Raw genomic sequence first — 15,513 nt, forward strand, 5'->3', positions numbered from 1 at the left:
CTTGGATCGTCAAAATGGCAATTCGGAATAGTAAGTGAACGATTGGGAAAGCTACATTACATGATCGAGCTGGATGATGGCCGTCTATGGAAGCGACATGTGGACCAACTTCGGGCAGGCCCTGCCAAGCGTAGCGATGATCAGGATTCGTGTTCAGATAATGAACAGCTGGATCAAAACCAAAGCCGGTTGGAAGCGATGGCTCGTTTTTCAAAACCGTTAGATCCAGAGTCGCAAGAAGAACCCCTTGTTGAAACGGAAACCCTATCGTCATCCAACGCAAACTCACCAGGTCCAAGTCGTTTTATCGAAACACCTCTCAGTGAAACAAATGTTAGTGCCAACTCAGAAGTTGTTACTAAGCCAAATCTAAACAGAACCGTAACTCCTCGTCGATCCACAAGAGTTAGAAGAGCCCCTGTTAGACTAGACCTCTGAACGGCCAGTGTAACTAACATTACTAACCTCTGTTTATATGTTGAAGGACAGTAAGCTAGGGAACAAGTCTATTAAGGGAGGGAGAGTTACTGGGTTTAACCCTAATTCGAATAAACATTGTTGAGCATATATATCGTTCCCCCAAACGTCATTACCTGTCACGATACAAACCTTCACTTACCTTATACTCATTGAACGAGATACACGCGTTTCTATTCGTCTTCACAAACAATCCGGAAGTTTTGCAATTACGCTGTGGATACAGCAATGGGGGATGTACGAGTGCATACCTCGAGTAGAGTCGGTGTATAATGAGTCACGCCAAGAGTGAAGCCAAGTCTACCTATTGAACTGTCAAACCGGCTACCTATCGTGCAAAGTAAACAAACATTACGATGCTATGAAAGGTCCACGAAAGGTATTGCAATAAAATATAAAATATAATCCAAGAAATGATCATAAACACGCAGTGATCATTAAATTGTCATGGGATACGTTTGGTAGCGATCATTAATGAGAATTTCTACTATTTTTTGTTGAGATGATTGGACAAAATCACTGATATAATGATTTACAACAGCCGCTATTTTTTTTGCTCGCTGGAAGTCATTTGAAGTTGATGTAGCAGTCCTCTGTTGCCAAGTGAAAATAAATGGAATCTTTCGAAAACCGTGATGCGAGTTCAACTGTTTTTCTCTTGGCGTGACTCATTATACACCGACTCTAACCTCGAGTAACATTTGAAATGGGCCTATGTCCAAAACGTAAACAAATCGGAATTTGATACCATTCTTTAGCACCGCTTGATAGCTACTAATCGTGTAAGAAAGTTCCGCATAATCGAGAAAAATCATCAACCCTCCGTTACTCGCGCCAACTTTTGTAACACGAGTACTCGCGCGTTGTACTTTGTACAACAGTGTGAGTTGTCCATTGCCATTTTGCAGCCAAGCTACCAATCGATATGAAACTAACGGGTTGTTACCGCGAGGCAATTAATTTAAAACCAAAACCATAAGATAACCACATAGTTGCATCCCGTTTGCATAGCCCTAGCTGACGTTGATACCAAGGCCAAGAATATGAAATGAAAAGTAGGGCAAAAGGAGCGAGAGCTCGTTTTACATAATCTAACTGCAGTATTTACTTAGGAACGTTTCTGCGTTCAAGTAGGATAAACACGCCCACGCATGGCATGCTTGCGCATCTAGGTTACGTTTAGCTTTCCCTCTCTGTTTATCCTTAACGAAGGATATAATTATAATGTTTAAACGTTACAAATGTCTCATTCTTATTTGTAGAGCCATATCAGATCTGAGTTACAAAAAGAAATAAACTTACAAGATAACCCGAGAAATCCCAGATCTGAGAGGGCATAGTATATAAGATCCAAATAACACAAATTTACCCTTTCAAGGGCGATCGAAATCCTAGCTAATAGAATAGGCAAAATTAGGTCAAAAGTCCGGTATTGAAAGGGATATGTAAAACCCTGGACGAACCAAGTAAAAGTTTTACATAATTATAAGTTGCTAATGCAACACGTAGCTGTAAGATCACTTTGTACAATTTTGTTGAATAAAATTAAGTTTCATAGGTTACTCCAGATTCTTCTCTTTTTTGAATCCGAAAGAACTTTCGGCCTAGAAGTGAAAACTTCTCTCCTTAACCGGGGAAAAAAGTAGCTCCTAGAATCGAGAAACAGTGTCTGACCTGAAAGCGAAAGACTCTCCCTAACCGGAGAAGAAAGTAGCTAAAGGCGGCGACACGGGTATTCCTTAAAAAACTTGTTTTAACTAAACAAGCTAAACTTTTATCACAGTTAACCCCGAAAGAAATGCGGATAATAGAGAAAATGTGAATGGAAACCGCGTAAACGGCGTCCGTACTACGTGGGATTTGACTTAATTGGTTACAACATGGAAAATCTCGAGATCCTGACCAGATAGAAAGTTACTGTTTCGGACAAAGTTGTTCTAGAGATCATAACCTTTTCGCTGGTGGCGAGAAGGTCAGAATTTTCTCACTACGTAGCGCTAGAATACATGTGAAATGGTCGCATGTGATATATCTCAAGATTCTAACCAGATAGAAAGTTACTGTCTTGGGCAAAGTTGTTCAGGAAGTCAAGATCTTTTCGTTGGTGGACATTTGTTCAGAATTTTCTCACTACTCGGTGCTAGTATACACATGCAATTTCCGCACATACAATAGCTCGAGATCCTGAGCAGATAGAAAGTTACTGTTTTCGGCAAACTTGTTGAGGGGGTCAAGACTTTTTGGCTAGGGGAAAAATGGCGCAGAATTTTCTCATCACGTGGCGCTAGTAAACGTGTACAATTCTCGCGTATGCTATAGTTCGAGATTCTGAACAGGTAGAAAATTACTGTCTTCGAAAAAGTTGTTCATGAGGTCAATGCCTATTGCTGGGTGCACAATAGTGCAGAATTTTCACACTACGTGGCGTTAGTATACACGCGAAATTCTCGCATGTAAAATATCTCGAGATTTTGATCAGATAAATTTCGCTAGCGGCAGGGATGGAAAATCATTTACATTCATTTCGTGCATTCATTTACATTCATTTGCCTCTAACTTTTTTCACAAACAGAATTCCGCAAAATAGTGTTGAAGCTTTTGTACGCTTTAATATTAGCTACATCTTTTTTAAACAACTCAAATCTGTATCTCTTATGCTTGATGAATCAGAGCGATAAGAACCCACCATTGTTTTTCAGTGAATGTAAATTGCATTCACTGAAAAACAATAGCATGTTCTGCCAGCTCTAGTTCGTCATGTATAAGAGATTCAGATTTTAGTTATTAACAAAAGTTGTAGTTAATTTCAAAAGCTACAAAAGCTTTGTACATCATTCTACGGTATTCTGTTGATGAAAAAAGTTAGAGGCAAATGAATGTAAATGAATGCACGAAATGAATGTAAATGATTTTCCATCCCTGGCTAGTGGGCAGTAGTTCAAAATTTTCTCACTACGTAGCGCTAGAATACACGTGAAATTCTCGCATGTGGTTTGTTTCGATATCCTGACCAGATAGAAAGTTTCTGTCTTCGACAAAGTTGTTCAGCAGGTCAAAGCCTATTGCTTGGTGTACAATAGTTGAGAATTTCCTAAGCGGCGCTAGTATACACGTGAAATTTTCACATATAAAATATCACGAGATCCTGACCAAATAGAATGTTACTGTCTTCGTCAAAGTTGTTCAGGGAGCCAAGGCCTTTCGGCTGGTGGACAGAAATTCAATTTGTTCACATCATTGTGCTTGTATATACTTGCAATTCTCGCATTAGATATATTTCGAGACCTGCTAAACTGTCATCGGCAAAGTTTTCCAGGAGGTCAAAACTTTTTCGTTGGTCGACAGTACAGAATTTTCTCACTACGCGGCGCTAGGATATACGTGAAATCTTCGCATATATAATATCTCGAGATCCTGAACAGCTAGAAACTTACTGTAGAGAAATGATGAAGTATTCGATTTTTTTTACAGTTGTCATTCTTGCATTTATTTCAAGGATCCGACTCTAATTGAAAGGTTCCGCTATTTATACCCTTCGGAGTGTTGAAACACCCTCCAAATGCGCGCCCCTTCGTCAGTCAAAATTGGATTCCTTAGCAACAAAATTAAGCAGTGACACCGATAATGACTATGCATCAGAACCCTAGTCTTAACCACTTCAAACTAGGGAACAACGAATAGAAGATTAGGGATCACATAGATGAAGACTAACTAACTCATTTTGTCCTTGTTTCAAGATCATCCTCTGTGGACAAAGCCGAGTCTTGTCACTATCAACAAGGCATAAAAAGTAACAAGGACTAAGATGTGTTCCTTTGATTACTGAAAAATCCTGTTCCCCTAGTTTGAAGTAGTCGGGACTAGGAATCGGTGGTAGATCTTACATCCCGTAACGTACCACGAGAAGGTGATCTACCCACGTTACGGGGCTGGCAAAGCTGTTAAGGAGATAAAGATCTTTTGGCTGATGAACAGTAGTTCAGAAATTTCTCAAAACTTGGCGGGCAATTCTCACATATTAAATATTATAAAATAAAAATACAATTTACATCAGCCTAAGTGGGATAAGACAAATATATTCTGGATTTCTTCTACTGGTGAAGATTTTCATGCAGATTTGTGGATACATATATTGGGGTGAGTTGTTCCATTTGTATACCTCTGATAAATTAGTGGTAACACGTATCACAGATGGAAAACCTTATCTTAAAAGATCAATATTGCTGAAACTTCCACCAAATTAATGTTTAGAGTCTCCTTTTCATTTAAGGCTAATTTCAAAATGTCTTATCGAGGGGTCTAGAACAAAAAAATCCCTGTATTTACGTGTGCACGGACAACGAGACTAGTTCAGAGAGTGAGGAACTTTTGCTCAGTTGAATGGAGAAATTTATAAAACCGTACACTCCCGATCATAAGTTTAAGGACACGCTCTACAAACGTCCAATTTTCGTTCTTTTTAAAACATTTTAAAGATTTTGAATGGAAATACGAAGAGGCAAATTGCTCAATATCATTTTCAAATTTTGCATATCTAAGGTTCACCCAAAGTTACACTATTTTTCAAAATTTACTCTGAAGAATCATGATTGATTTTCTCAGAATTGACTTGAAAAAAAAAAATTGAAACTAAAAGTAGTAGTAGAACCTTTATGCCATACCATTCATACCATTCAAATAACCTAAGGAGATTAAAAATTGAACGTAAAATGAGAGAGCTTTGAACAAAACACATTTGCACGTTCACCATCCGGAAGAATTTTGCTGTATGTACAACTTTGACGATGACAGTTACTTTCTGACCTTAAGCTATAGAATATACAATTATTTTACATGCACACTAGCGCCGCATACCGAAAATATTCTGAACTATTTTCTGTTCACCAGCAAAACAGCTTTCATCTCCTAAAAAACTTTGCCGAAGACAGTAATTTTCTAGCTGTTCGGGATCTCGAGCTGTAGCATATATAAGGATTGCACGTATATACTAGCGCCGCGTAGTGAGAAAATTCTGAAACATTGTGCACCAAAAATAGGCTTTAATCTCCTGAACAACTTTGTTCCAGACAGTAACTTTCTATCTGATCAGGATCTCTAGATATATCACAAGCGAGAATTTCACATTTCACTAGCGCTACTTAGTGAGAAAATTTTGAACAACTGTCCACGAGCAAAAATTTTGTGATATCCTGAACAACTTTGCCGACGACAGTAATTTTCTATCTGGTCAAGAACTTGAGATATTTTATATGCGAGAATTTCACATGTATACTAGCACCATGAAGTGAGAAAATTCTGAACTACTGTCCACCAGCCAAAAGACCTTGACCTCCTGAACAACTTTGTCGTAGACAGTAACTTTCTATCTGATCAGGATCTCAAGATATAGCATTTGTGAGAAGTGTACATGTATACTAACGCCACGTGGTGAGAAAATTCTTAACTACTGTTTACCAGCCAAAAGATCTTTATCTCCTTAACAACTTTGTCCAAGACAGCAACATTCTAGCTGATCAAGATCTCGAGCTATTGAATATGCGAGAAAGGCACGTATATACTAGCACCGCATAGTGAGAAAATTCTGAACTATTGTCACCCAACAAAAAGATCTTGATTTCCTGAAAAACTTTGCCCAGTACATTTACTTTCTATCAGGTCAGGATCTAGAGAGAGCAAGAGTTTCACATGTATAGTATCGCCGCAAAGTGAGAAAACTTTCCACTACTGTCCACCTGCGGAAAAACCTTGACCTCTTGAACAACTATGCCGAAGACAGTACCTTTCTATCTGGTTGGGAACAAGAGATATTTTATATGAGAATTTCCCGTGTATACTAGCGTCGCGTAGCGAGCAAATTCTGAACTATTGAGCACCAAGCAATAGGCTTTGACCTTCTGAAAAACTTTGTGAAAGACAGTAACTTTCTATCTGGTCAGGATCTCGAGATATATCATATGCGAGAATTTCACATGTATTCTAGCGCTACGTAGTGAGACAATTCTGAACTACTGCCCGCCAGCGACAAGGCTATGAGCTCCTGAACGACTTTGTCGGAGACAGTAACTTTCTATCTGGACAGGATCTCGATATATTCCATATGGTAATAAATGAAGTCATATCCCACGTAGTATGGCCACTGTTTACGCGGTTTCCATTTACATTTTCCCTATTACCCGCATTTTTTAGGTGTTTACTTATTAGCTTGCTTAGATCAAAAAAACTCGTTGGTTTCAGATCGATTGGTAACTTAGCAACGAAATGGCAAATGAAAACTCATGTGTGTTCTACAAAGTACAACCAACCGATGAAAACTAACAATTTTAGATTAGCTCACTACTTGACTAGCCTATTGGTCCCAAGCAAATCGATTAACGTACCCCATTCTAGTCAAAATTCTAGTACTACTCTATGTTTGTTTTGATTTGCTATGAAAGTTTGACAGATAAAATGAGGGGTTATTGGTTTTACCTATGTTTCGAGGGGTGAATCGATTAGCTTGGGACCGAAGAGAGTACCAGAGCTGAGCCAAAACGTTGAGCGCGTTTCTTCGGGACCTTCTGGTCTTAGAGTTACCTCTATGGTACAACAGCGCGAGTAACGGAGGGTTAAAAATATGTTGATTTTCGAAACGGCCGATCATTGAAATTTTTCGATTCATCAATAGGCCCGCACTCTAAAACGGCCAACCATTCATTTATTTCATTTCATTGATAAGCCTAGTGACGTAGAAGGGCCGATGATTGAAAAATTTCAAACCAAAGCTAGGCCCTACTGCTTGAGGCAGGGCCGATGATTTGTTTTGAATTTATTTGACGTTGAGAAAAGGCTTAACAAAGAGCGTACCATTTCTGATGACAAGCACAACGGTTTAACAAAAAGGGCCTATCCATTGAAAGATTCACAAAAAGGCTTATTAATTCATGAAATGAAATTGTTATCCATTTTCATGTGTGTTTGAAAGCGCAGCATTGAATTATTCCGTAGGGCTCGGGGTTGAACATTGATGTCAATTTGCTCAAGGAGAACAGGGCAATCGGTGCGTCCTTGCAAAATATCCGCAATTAGCAATGCCCTTGCTGTATCTCTTCGGACCGACAGGCGCTCCAGATAGATCAGTTGCAAACGACTTTCGTAGCTAGGCAATCGGAAGGGATCCGTCCACGGCAGTTTATGTAGCGCATATCTCAGGAACCGTCGCTGAACAGACTCAACTCTTTCGACACCGTTGTTGTAGTGAGGAGTCCAGACAACCGAGCAGTATTCTAATATGGAGCGAGACAAGGAGCAGTACAACAATTAAAGGCAGTAGATATCCGTGAAGTCTTTGGCAATCCTGAAGATAAACCCTAGAATTCTGGAAGCTTTGTCGACGGCGTGCGAGATGTGCTGCTTGAAAGAGAGTTTTGTATCCAGAATCACACCTAGGTCCTTAATTTGGCTGACGGCACAGCAAGTTAGTGGCAGTGGAGCGACCAGCCATGAAACATAACAACAAGTTCGAACAATTTAGCAACAGCGGTAAGCGAAGTAATGCCACGGTAGATGCCAACGTCCTGTTTGTTGCCTTTTTTATGTACTGGAAACATGTGTGCTAGCTTCCAACAGGACGGGAAAACTCCGACGTCCACAGACCGTTGAAAAACGTGCAGCAGTGGAGACAACAAACTGTCCAAGTGCGTTTTGAGGAACGCCGATGGAATTCCGTCAAGACCCGGATTGTACGACGACTTGAGTTTCGAGGAAGCCCTGAAAAACATCTCAGGACTCATGTCAATTCTGCTCATGTTTGGCCAGAGAGTGGTACGTAACTGGCAGCCAGTCGGGCATGGTTGTCACTAAGTCTCTCGTCCGTGAAGACACTAGCAAATTTTTCAGAGAACAGCTGACAGCTATCTTGTGTAGATGAGGCCACGTTACCATTATGTATCATAGACGACGGCAGACCAGCTTCATGGCGTTGTTCGTTGACAAACTTCCAAATCCGCTTGGGACGTGACTTAAGCTTTCTCTGCAATCCACGTCGATACTGAAGAAAGCACCGTTTCGCAACTCGTTTGTATGCGTGATTGATCCTGACATAGTCACGTTGAAGGGATAGTGTGCGGTGCTTGGTGAACTTCCTAAGAGCGGCTCTCTTTCTGGATTTCAGTCGACGAAATTCGCTCGTATGCCATGGTGGATGGGTCGTATGATGATGAATCTTTTTCGGAACGTGTCTGTCAATGATATATGCCAAGACATTTGAAATACTTTGAGCGGCGGACTCAATGTCAACGGTGTCCAATAAGTCGTCCCAATCTAAATTGGAGAGTAACTCGGTGATACTACCATGGTCGGTGTTGCGAAAATCGTAGGAAACGGTGGCAGGTGAAATATTAAAATCATGCATCAGCTTAGTACTTAACGTCACCAGTAGCGGCGGGTGGTGACGATCCAGTCTCACCAGAGGAGTGGGCGCCTCGCATAAGAAATGAGCCATGTCCTGGGCGCTTACAAAACAAAGATCCAAACTGCGGTTGTTCTGGTTAATAACATGGTTGATTTGAGAAAGAGTGGCTGAGCTGTAATTGTTCAGAATGAGCGAAGCGATCCATGTCAGGATAGAGGAAGCCGTTGCGAGTTTTTTTTTCCATGAAATCCCCGGGAGATTGAAGTCACGAAACACAATAACTTCATCGGTTGCTTTGGCGGTATCCAGAACAGAGAAAACCGGTTGGCAATGGGTTTCGATGAGGTCACGCTCCCGTATACGGTCGGGAGGAAAGTAAACCGCACAGAGAAACAAGGTACGATCGCCCAGTTTAATCGACGTCCACACCTGCTCTAAGCATGTCCAAGCATTATTTTCTAGTAACCTCGCTCTAAACCTAGAATTTATAGCCACTAAAACACCTCCACCTTTAACTTTCCGACTATTAGCAGCATTCCTATCGCAACGGAAAACTTCATAATCGTCGCCGAACACCTGACGAGAGGGCGTGCGTGAATCCAACCATGCATCCGTGAGAATAATGCTGTCGTAGCAAAGATCCGAGGTAGCTACGCGAAAATCGTCGACATCACAGTTGATACCACCGACGTTCTGATAATACAGCAGCAAGTCTGAAGGAGCAGGTATAGTTTCAATACGTCCTAGAATCTGAGCAACTTGCGAAGTATGCCTTGATGGTGCAGGCGAATATTGGCTGGAAGCAATGAGCGGATCAGGAGTCGTTGAATCGATAACAGAAGTTGACTTGCCTATGCTGTCGAGTTGGAAGACCCCTGCACTACTCCCACACGCAGGGCCGGGACGACTGCTGAACGCTGGCTGGAATGGCTCGACTACGGTGGGAAGTACAAGGGCTTCCATGAGGCCAACTTCGGTGCGTCCCAGTGTACAGCTGCCTAACTGTGGCTGATAAGAAAAGCCAAATGGAATTTGCTGGATTGGCAAAGTAATTTGGATGAAGTTCGATAGAGACAAGTGAAACATGTGTCAAAGAAGATGGCAATGACGAAACCGGCCATTCAGGAACATGTTGGTTGACGAGCTCTGTGCAGCGATGGGATTTGTCACATATTATGTCATGGTGTTGTCTTGGTGATCCGGGTAATTGGGTGACTCCATGCTGGGAGATAAATTGGCATTTAGCGTTCGAGAAGGGTTCCAAAAATTTGTAACATTCCTGTTTTCCTTGAACTCACGGAATAGTATTCCCTTTGGCCACGTTGCAGTCGAAAGAGCCTTTGCTTTCAGCTCAGGACTCATACCGAGTTTGAACGAAATATCTGAATGTCTCAACGTCATTTATTCCTAACCTCTGCATCGCCAGTTCACGTACTTGCTCCACTGTGACGTCACGAGAGATACGCGAAAGGTAGAGCCAAAACTTCTGCCTTGGAGGTGGTACAGCAAAAGTGCCGATAGATGGAGATATTGAGCTTACAGTTCCACACATCAAATCCTGTTGACGGCGTTCAGCAGCTTCAGGTTTACGGAACAATCGTCGGCTTCGCAAAGACCCAGCGGCATTCGTATTACGAGTTGATAATTTTGGTGTAAGTGCACTGGAATTGATCAATGCGGTGAAGTTCAGACGAAGTTCACTTTTGAGTTCATTCATGATTTCCGACTTAATTCTTTGAACGATCTCATTATGATCGCCAAGGACATGTTCTTGCCCAGCCTCATAAGCGCCTCGAATGGAATTGCGGAAACGAATGTCATCCATTAATTTGGTGCACGACGATTGTTCTTTTATTTATGTTCGGAAGGTTTTGTTTGTGAAGATTAGGTCGGAAATTATCCTTGTTTCGACTTTGGACAGTGCCATTGTTAACGCTAACGTTATCGACGGTTATCGATTAACAACCCTGTTCATGAGCAGTTACTTTTATGAATTAATAAATACTTTACGTTGAAATCAGATCACATATCAAATACAGTCAAGTCTCATTCTCTTTAACACGATATTCTCCCTGACTCGGTGGAAATCCAGGCTACTTCAACTACATTTCCCATGTAAAATTGCAAAATTACAGTGGTAAATTTATTTCTATTTCGAAATTATTTCGTAACTCTTTGTTCGCAAATATCTATTTAGAAAGAGTTTACTGTAATAAGGTAAACCTTTATTTCCCTTTCTCGTTTTCTTCCTTCTTCCTCTTTCTTTCTCATTCTCTCTCATTCATAATTACTCACGCGTTTACTTATAAAAGCATATGTTTTATTTGAAAATATTCATCGTTTGACATTTTGGAACTCTTAGAACGAAAAAAGCTCAATTTTTTATGTGTTACTTGATTAGTTCCAATAATCATTTGCCACATAGAAAAATATGTCCCCGAACGATTTTGAAAAATAAGCCCCACCCTAATGGACGCTCATGTAGGCTCCAGCTTGCTGCTTACGGGCAGCCTTTCGTTGGGTACTGGACTAGACACCACCAAACACGGTGATTGAATAAGCACCATTCGACGAAACTGGATGAAATTCGATTTTGAAATCTGTGTTAGGGAAAACACTTTTTGCAGGCAATCGGTGATAATTTTGATCACCAATGCAACAGTTGGACATTTGTGTGATTTTCAATAGTAACCTTTTGAAAATTAATAAAGATCCGTAGAAAAGTTTCCAATCGATTGGCTTGTTTAGAATTAAAATCCATTCACTATTAACAGAATTATTAAGTGGTCAAAACCTGACCACTTTTCATAACGCGGTCGATTTTGGTTTTTAGAAATTGCACCCCCAATATGTTGCAAAAACACGTAATCCTACCTTTGCAAATGGTACTCACTTAATAACATAATCCTACACATCTCTAATGCTAAGGGAGGCCCCTCGAGAAGTCTGTACATCCACCAAAATAAAGCAATATATCGACTTGTCTAGAAAACAATTTGAAATGTTTGTAATGGTACATGATTTACCTTGCTTCTAACAGTCAACTCTCTATGTAAAATTGATTTTTAACATTCATCTTTTCACCACCGAGTCTCAAAGCCGACAACGACGATCGGTCCTTCATGATTCATCCATATTAAATTAGCCATGTAAACGACCTGGAAACCTCATAGGAAGAGAGTAATAAATTTTGCAAAAACCAAATTCCAACCAACTTTTCACAGCCATAAGCCACCAAGCTAGGTTAGGACTCTCACGCTTTCACTACGTTTCCTTATTCATAAAGGCAGGTAGGTAGGTAGACGATGCAAGCCGCACTTTCTCACGAGGTTGATGATGGCGATGAGTGGTGCCGGTTAAACCTGCTTGATATGGAGCTTTAATGCGATTTTCCCACACCCATTTGCCGGCGAGGAGATGTGTTCTACAGGAGGAGGCTTTTAATTATACATTCATAGATAAAAGCACGGCACGCGGTGTGGGTGACACTTGATTTTTCCTCCCGGTTGGTGGCTTAGCAGCCAGCAGCAGTCACCGTAGGTACCCATCAACAAAGGGCCGATTCAGGCGAGATGGGAAATGACACATTGTAGCAGACGAGACTCACCACCACCATCGTCGTCGTCGTCGTCGTCAATACTAAGGGAGAACGGTGTGAATAAGACATTGGACCAGCTAGCCTTTTGTAACTCACCTTTCCGGGTTACTCGAGGGAAGAGGCTGGTTTCGTATCGTAACATCATGATAGCATAAGCTTGCACTAATAGAATGAAACGTGAACTATGAGGACACCAGGAAAGTGCTAAGGAAGAGGCTATACATGCTCACAGCGTATCATCATCGCACAGTGGTTCTAAATTTCGAATTATGGAACGTTGTTATTTTGAGCCTGTAAGCGAGCTGTCTTCGGGAGAGTTGGTGCTTATTCAAAGCCCTATCTTGGGTAAGGTGTAAGGTGGGACAAAAGATCGTTTTGAGGTTTTTGAAGCCCGTGTAAAGAAAAACTCAATATGTTGACACTTTTTGGGATGTCTTTTTAGAGTCATATTATACCCCAAAAATCACAAAAATTGATGATGTTTCGGAAGAGTTCCATACAAAAGTCTGTTTCGAGATGATAATTTCTCACGTGAATTTTCAATGGATACTTTCTTCATTGATCGATTGTTTCTTTTTTTTTATTAGTTAGGCCATGCAAAGACATATCGTGCTGTTTTCGCCACATAGTTTGATGGTATGGAGCAGTGAATGTTGTCAGTTCTAGGGCAATCACTGTACGAACCCGAGAGTTTATTATTGCACTTATCCTCTATTTCTCAACGGATGCAAAAACGAATATCAAGGCCAACATTTTTCTCGGTGTGCCGCGCTGTGCCGAGAGTGCCGATCATCAAAATGACTACACGGTAAGAAACTCAACGTTGGGTTCCTAGGGGCATCCCACTCTAAACTTTAGTTCTAAGCAGTGATGGAAAAAATCAAGAAAATCCAAAAGCAGGAACGATCGAAAATCACTGCTGATCTTGAGATCAGCAAAATCAAAAACAGAAAATCACGGCGGATTTTATCTTAGCTGATCTTAAGAGTAGCAAAATCACACAGCAGAAAATCAAGGCAGATTTTAACATTAGCTGATTTTGCGGTCACAAAAACCAAACGGAAAATCAATAGATTGGAATTACAGTCAAAGTAAAAATCCGACATCCACTGCCATTTTGGAATTCAAGATGGCGGACCAAAATCCAATATGGCTGCCCCGGACAGGAAATATTCATCTAAACCCATGCAATATGGGTATCTACGGAATGAGCTCGATGAGGGGAAGTGGAAAATTGACATCCGCCGCCATTTTGGAATCCAATATGGTGGACCAAAATCCAATATGGCTCAACAAAATCCAATATGGCGGCCCCCGGACTAGGAATATGCATTTAAACCCATGCAATATGGGTATCTGCGAAATGGGCTCGATGAGTGGAAGTAGAAAATTGACATCCGCCGCCATTTTGATTCCCTGTTCGGGTCGCCATATTGGATTGTGGTCTGCCATCTTGGATTTCATGTTCTTGGGTACGAAAGTGCCCCCGTTGGCTTCGTACTACTCCAGGACAACATTTGAATAGTGGCACGAAGCTAGATCCGGCAAGTCCATCAAGAACAAGAACATCAAGAACATCAAACTTGTGCTGAACGATGAAGAACAGTAGTCTCGAAAGCTGCCGGAAGTCCACCTTGACGTAAGTCTCATAATCCATGATGAGACAATGAGGCTTCGTTAGCATCTGGGTGAACAGTTTCCGGACCCGTGACTTTCCTACCGTATTTTGCCGTTCGTCACGATTTGGAGCCTTATTCACTTTGTACGTATGCAGTCCCTCCACATTTGGTCACATCCCTGACCCAAGCATTGGGATTCCGCTTAAACGCTTTCACGACACGCTTGTGATCCTGATCACTAATAGAACATCCATTCTGATCGAATTTCTTCTTCCGTTCGATGCTCAGAGTTTCGTAGTAACGTTTAATCACACGGCTCACCGTTGACTCCACGATTCCGAGTTGTTTTCCGATGCCCCGATGAGAGAGTTGAGGATTTTCCAGGTGCTTGCGCAAAATCAATTCACGACTATGCTTTTCGGGTGACGCCATTTTTTCCAACTTTCGAAAAACTGACAGCGATAAAAATACAGTGTAAACAATACACTCTAAACTACTTCTACCCAAATTTTCTAGAGAAAATACCCAATGGGTAATTTCCTGCAGCGTTTTTCCCGTGATGCAATTTGATGCGGGACACCCTTTAGTACTCAGGCTTGCTTCCACTTATTTGCTATAAAAACTGATTTCCGGGGTTTTGTAATCATTAGATGTTATAATGGTATTTTGTACTTGTTAGATACAAGAAGAGCTTGAAAGGCAAGTGTTTGACTGTCCAATTCGCTTTCAGATAGTCACAATCAGCGATTTTATGATTCGTGAGCGTTCTCGAGTCTTAACATCGCTGATTGTTGTAGAATATAGAGTTAGTGTTGAATAAATAATGAGTAGAATTAAGTGAGCGTGAAGCGTGATAGTTCATATGTAAACAGAATCTCATTGGTTAGAGAATTTTGATAGGTTAGCAGGTATAAATATGAAGCACCTAAGCTCGTTGAAGCCGGAAAAAACAGTAGTCAAGTGTTCTGCCTTGGTTAGGTGTCTGTATCCGCTGATTTGCCGCAGATCTCGCCTCTCAAGGGTAAACAAACTGGCCGTCTACAAACAAATCATAGCACCTGCGATCCTCTACGCAGCTCCGGTGTGGGAATCATGTGCACAGACTCACAGGAACAAAATTCAGGTCGCTCAGAATAGAGTGCTGAGGATGGTTCTTGATCGTCCTTTCGACACTAGAATAACAAATTTACATGAAGAGGCAGGCATTGCCAAAATAGATTCCAAAATTAACGAAATTAAGACTAAATTTGCACAAAAATGTAATTTATCAGAACATGCTTTGATAAGCAATTTGTATATAGTAGGTTAGGTGTACATAGTAGTTGTAGGTTAGTTGTAGTTGTAAATAGTAGTTATAAGTAGACTCCTTTTTCCAATTCAAATCATACCAATCCCACCAAGGTGGTCATACTTTAAAATAGGCCTGATAG

The sequence above is a fragment of the Ochlerotatus camptorhynchus genome, unplaced genomic scaffold (genome assembly GCF_037179485.1).
Source record: "Ochlerotatus camptorhynchus isolate MF236.1 unplaced genomic scaffold, CSIRO-AGI_Acam_v1.1 ptg000156l, whole genome shotgun sequence".
Taxonomy (NCBI): Eukaryota; Metazoa; Arthropoda; class Insecta; order Diptera; family Culicidae; genus Ochlerotatus; species Ochlerotatus camptorhynchus.